Below are 6372 nucleotides of genomic sequence, written 5' to 3' on the forward strand. Positions count from 1 at the left end.
AACTCTTTTACACAGACGCATTTTAGAAGCGTAGAAATGCTGCCAGTCCTTTCAAAAGCAAGGAAGGAACAGTAAACAYTTAGTGATATTCTAGGTGAGCAGAGGCAGACAAGAAAAGGCAAAATGTTCATCAATCTTATGAAGCTTTTGAAAGACACGTAAGGATGGCATACACCTCGGCAGGCTGACACGCACAGCGGTAACAGAAGCTGCTCCCAGGGAGGCGGAACACTTCAGGGAACTTTCTTGTAATGCTCCTTTCTCCTCAGATCTCCCCAGATTTTATTTTATTTATTTTTTTTTACATCCTTACCCAGCTCTAAATAAGTATCTTTAGCTTCACTTCTTCCACTTAAACAAATGAAAGAGTTCTTTGGGATGATTTCTGAACCCAGTCCTACACACATAAAACAGTATTAACTCAGTTTACTTTAATGGCAATCAGCTGAGATTTACATTACTGAAATTCATCAACAGTTAGACTGCTTGGCTTTAGTCAGATGTATAAATAGCAAAGGTATTTCCAGTGCTTTCCCTGAAGGGTCACTTCATTTGGCCTTCCTCAGAATCAGACTTTGCCACTGAGTTTGGAGAGATCCAAATTTCACCCAGAGTTGTTCCATCAGTAAAAATCTGCCTTACATGAGACCTTACATGAGTAAGCTCTTCCAACTTCCAGTTACCTATAAGAGCATCTCTTTAGTGGAAGTTTAGTGCTTTAGGTGCACCTGTCCAATTCTCCCTGAAGACTGAAAGGGAACATATTTCACCAGCTAAGGGAAAACAAGAGAAGAAAAAAAAACATTCATAATTCAAAAGAACAAAATGGAAAAACATTACTTAGAATAAAACCACACATCCTTGCATAAATTCCCTTTGTCTGTGGGTCAGGGCTAACTTGTACTGTACTCTTTGATGTGGGGTTTTATTTTCATACCACTGTCAGACACAGACTTTTTCAAAGCAACAACCATGCTGTTTACTGCATGCCACAGCCATTTTTAGAAAGARCTGCCACAACGTGTAATTTTAAAAGAACTTTCATGTGTGAATCATGAACTTACAGATCTCCTTACTGAAAACTACATAGTTTCTGTCAAATATTAAGTTATATTTCTTTTTTTCTCATTTAATAATGTCAAGTTATTACCTAATTCTTTTTCTTAGTATACATCAAAGCTTCGTCTGTTCAGTGTATGTTGTGGGAAGGCACAATAGATTGCCTTGATTYTGTACTATCTTGTCTTCATGTATTGCACTCCTCATGCAAAATAGATGTAGGCTACTATCAAGTCACTTGAGCAGCTTTCTATGTGTGATTTGCAACTACTTTGCCCCAAACAGCTACAGAGGAAGCAATGCATGGGAGACTCAGGCCCTCCACRCTCAGCTGTAGACATACCTAGACTGGGGCAATGCCCTTAGCTCACAGTAGTCATCATCATCATCTATTCTTAATGGATCCAGGTCCCAGTAGATGAAGGTGCGGCCATAGGGTTCTTCAAACCAGTAAAGCTGAGAATTTGCAAATGAAAGCTACAATGAAAAAAAAAAAAAAAGTTTAGTGACCTTTGGCCATGGTAAAGGGCAACTCTTATGCTGAAAATTAATTGTGTCCACTAAATATAATTCTAAGAAGCAGAAATCAGATGATATAAAACTATAATTGCTATATCCCTTTATTTCCTGTGCATGAGCATCACTGTGCCCTGAAGCCTCTATCCTTTCAAATAAAGTTTTACCTAAGTCATACTTGAAGGGTCTTGTAGCAAATCTACCCTTGTCTCTGCACATATACAGGATGTACTTCTTTGCACGCTTCATTTTGGCCATAAAGAAAAAAAGAAATGATGCATTTAGATACACAAGACCCATTTTAACCCTCATCCAGCTGTAGCTGTGTTTATTCAGTAACCCGATACATGTGTATACAGCTTCTAATAGRTAGATTCATAATGCAGTCATATTGAGCAGCACTACATTACTCAGATCTATAGCTATGCCAATTTATGCCAGTTGAAAGGATTGCCTTTGAAGCCTARTATTTTCAGCATCTGCTTGTCTGGGATGCCCAGAACTGTAGCTTTTCTAATGTGCTTTCCATGTTGGAAGTATGAGCAGGCTATTGAGTATAACAAAGTCCCCTAWTTTTTTTCTGCAGCTCTGCTGTATCCACCCTAGTGACAAAACTCAGAGGTCTGTAACTAAGTCAGATACCCTCCTCCTTAGCTAGTTACATGCTATTTATACACTATATATAAGGCCAATTTTCTAGCAGAAAATTTAACCTGACAACTGAAAAGCTACTGCAAGGAGAAATACACATTTTCAAAGATGTGAAAACACTGTCTGTTGAGCAGCAAAGCTCTGCGCAGCGCATGTCATTTTCTGCCAGACCCCTTTCTTATTGTACTCCCTCCTCTGCCTTTATTAATGCTACACGTTATAAAAAAAACAATGCTTTAGGATGGATCTGGGAGCCACAGTTTCTACCAACCTCTTGCTTCCTCATTCTCAGTAGCAGAAGCTACTGCAAGGTTACTTTGTGATCAAGAAAAGTTTGTACAATGCCCCAACTCTGCAGCTTTCAACTGTTCCTCATTTTTCCAGATTAGTGCCTTAATTAAGTCCAAATGTTTTTCATTTTCTCTCTTTTGGTCCCTGCTCTGAAACCTGATGCTGGCAATGGACACTGTCCTTTTGTGACCTTTTCTCTTCCTGTTTTTGCTGCTGACTAACTTTTAAATTGTGAGCAATTGTAAAATGGTGACAGTTGCACACTTTATCAGTCTCCTCACACACCTGCAGGGCTGTTTGCTATGTTACTAAAGCCTGAACTAGTCAGAAAGCTATTCTGTTCCCTCCCCCCCCCCCACAAGGCAGAGGTGAGGCACGAGAGAACCAATTTCTAACGGGTTGATACAGCAGTTCATAGCATCCATCTGAGTCACTCTCAATATACACTGTCACTACAGTACAACAGTAATCTATCACATCACATAAAATCTATAAACCAGGTTTCATAAAACAGCCATTGATTTCAAGGGGGKTATTTCTGAGCAGCTATCTTGCAAGTTGGGCCCATAATTTCACACAAATGACTTTAGCAAATCACATGGGTGCCCATGAGGACAGGCAGAGAGCTCAAAATGTTCAAGGCAGAGGAAAGATTTAGGTAAAACAGAACAACAACAAGAAGAAATATAAACTGCCTCATTTTAATGTTAACTTGTAAAGATGAAGGGCAAATTTTGCAAAGGCAGTAAGTCAGCAGAATTGCAGTGAAGACAACAGAGAAAAAATAAATCATCTAAGAATATGGCCCGGGAACTTCAGGAAAGAAAACTAAAGGAAATAAAGAAGAGCTAGTGCTCTTCTGGTGTGAGTAGCCCCAGTTACTGAAATTACAGTGATGTAAAATTGGTTTATGTGACAGAAAAATCAAATCACATGTCAATTGGAATTACATGACTGATGATAAACATCAAAATTAATCATGAAAACCCTGGTCAGTGTAGAAACTGTTACAATAGGAAAATGATGGCCCTAGTATCTTGAGGAATATTTGCTTGACACTACAAGTAACAAATCACTTTTTTATACCTGCAGCAAGTAATAGAGAGATAACTTGTAACATTTTATATTTTATCTTGATAGGAAAGAAGTGTGCTCTGTCTCTCAACTACGTATCACTAGCCTCACTTCTGTGTATGAGGCGTAATAGGGTTTGTAGAGATCATCCAGATGTGTCCGTAGCAATTTTAAGTACTGGAAGATGAATGATGTACAGGAAAGGTAATAGTTTATTTTTTTCTATGCATGGTTTGTTCGTTGTTTCGCTCGGGGAGACAGATATGCAGACAGTATGCATTGAGTGAAATGGGTACCCCGTCCTTTTCTGACACCTTTAAAATTAGAATTAAATCTATACTTTGCTAAAGTGAAATGTTTCAATTTAATCAAACTGTGCCGTCATGACTATACTTACATTAAGAGTTTAAGAGCCCTACTTTGCCCTCAGCTAATCCCTCACATATGAGGTTTTCATGGTTAAATTGTCTCCTGTGTAAGTAATCAAGTACATATGAACTCTGCTGCTAGGGAAATTGAGCATAAGTCAAAATCTCTAAGAATGAATTGCTAAGAAGGACGGGATTACGGAAAAGAGGAGGAAGTGGCTGCAGTCATCAGATTCTTCTGATTCTCTTTCTTACCTTGCAACTTACTCCAGCGAAAATGTTAGATATAGATGAAATCTATATGCTACTGTAGCATTTATATTGAAGCACTATGCTCCTGCTTCCGCTCTTTTTTTTTTTTTCATATTTTGAAGGGCAAAATGCCTATCATCTTACAATTTTGAATATCACTACCATTAATTTAGTCTAATGATACTCTTCTTCTGAAATATCAGTTTTGTATCATTTATCTAGGTACTACAGTCTTTCCCTTATAAGGGACAGAAACAATGATCCAATTGCTCCTTCCCAACTTCATTTATTACAGTTGGCATAGGTTTGACCATGCAAAAGGAGTTTCATAGTCCAGACTGATGCTAAGAATTAGTGTCCCCCAAAACAGTATTTGGAGCTATGTTCTGGACAGACAACATATGAAAGATAATGTTGATTCATGGAATAAGATTTAAGAGCTAAAAAAGGTCTCATTAATGTGTAAGAGTTTGCAAGTGCCAGAAAAGAGTGCATAGCAAGAATAGAAGTCAATAACAGTATGACTAGTTCAGAGTAATTTTTAATAGAATGAGTGGAAAATGTAACCAAAAATGCATGGAATATAAACCTGAAAGCAAATGGGACAGTCACAAGCTATAAGGAGGACAGAGACATATGTGCAAACACAGCACCATAATGGATTTTAATACTGAAAAAGCCACAGGCAGGAAGAGATAATGGACAAAATTTAGGGCTCTTAGTAATGAGCCCTAGAAGGTATCATGTGAACAAAATGTATAAGTGAATAATAAATGAGGCATAATTCCATAAAATTGAATTATCGGGCTGCAAAGATAGTCAAGAGAGGGTTACAATCATGTAGCCCACCTTTTTACCCATTTATAGGAGCAACTATTTCTAGATGAATTTTGACAGCTGTTTGCCTCATTCATTCCTAAAATCCTCCAGTGATGGAAATTCTATGATCTCCCCACTCCCAAAGAACCTAACCTTGCCTTGCTCTCCATTATGTTTGCCACTGGGAAGTTTTTCTTATTGCTGAAACTGTTTTTTTTTATATATATATATATAATTTAAGCCTATGGCTTTGGAGAAAGTATTATTTAATTTTTGCGTGATCTTCTATGTATTTGAAGATAGTTATGTTCCTTTTCCCTCTATCTTCTCTCTTTCGTTGAGGCTGCACAAAGCTACTTCTTTCAGTCTTTCCTCCCAGGTCATGTTTCCTACACCTCTAATCATTCTTGTTGCTCTCCATCAGATAGTCCCAATCAGTTCACATTGAAGGACATTGACTAAAACTGAACACAAAAGTCCAGCAGATGCCCTAGCAATGCTGAAAAGAGCAGATGAAAAACTTTGTGAGCCTTCCAAGGTACACTCTTGTTTACATTGTCCAGTACTGTGTTTGCCTTTTTTGCCTTTATTGACTCCTGCTCGGTTCACGATCCACTGCAACTCTGGATTCCTTTCTGAAGAGCTGACAGGTAAGGTAAGACATGCAGCCAGTGGCTTCCTCATCCTGTATTTGTTTAGGTGATCGTTCTTATCTAAGGGCTTTGTGCTCGTTCCTGTTCATTTTCATTCTACTTTTTGCAGGCTATTTCTTCATTTGGCAAGATCATTTTGAATTCTAATCCTGTCATGCAATTCATCTGCAGTTCCTCCAGTTTCACATCATCTGCAAACTTAATAAATATATTTCATTATTCAGCTTCTCAGTAAAATCATCAAGAAGAAAGAGATCCAGAATAGGTTCCTGTGGAACCCCCTACTCCCCCCCCCCCCAAAAAAAAAAGGTACCTGCATTGTGACAAAGGACTACTGGGAAGTTTGTTTCTGGATATAGTTTTCCAACCAAAGTTTTATACCATTCTGTAATAGTTTAACCCACAGGTGAAGTTTATCAGGCACGGATGATGTGAGAACAGCTAGCCTGTCTAAGTATTCCTTAACCTATTTGCTAGTCTAAGCTAAATCACACCTGGTGATCATTAGTATTAATTGGGCTAGACAAGTGATCACATCTGATCATCTGAGTGAAACCTGATGCAAAAAGGCTTGATCTACTTCAGCCTTCTTGACTTTATAGCCTTCCTTCTCTTTCTTTTACTTTTTTCAGATTCTCTCTCCTTGCTGATGAACTTGTTACCATCATGTCTCTTGACTTTTATGTCTA

Source organism: Rhea americana, unplaced genomic scaffold, assembly GCF_003343005.1.
Source record: "Rhea americana isolate MKP2758 unplaced genomic scaffold, rheAme1 scaffold_176, whole genome shotgun sequence".
Taxonomy (NCBI): Eukaryota; Metazoa; Chordata; class Aves; order Rheiformes; family Rheidae; genus Rhea; species Rhea americana.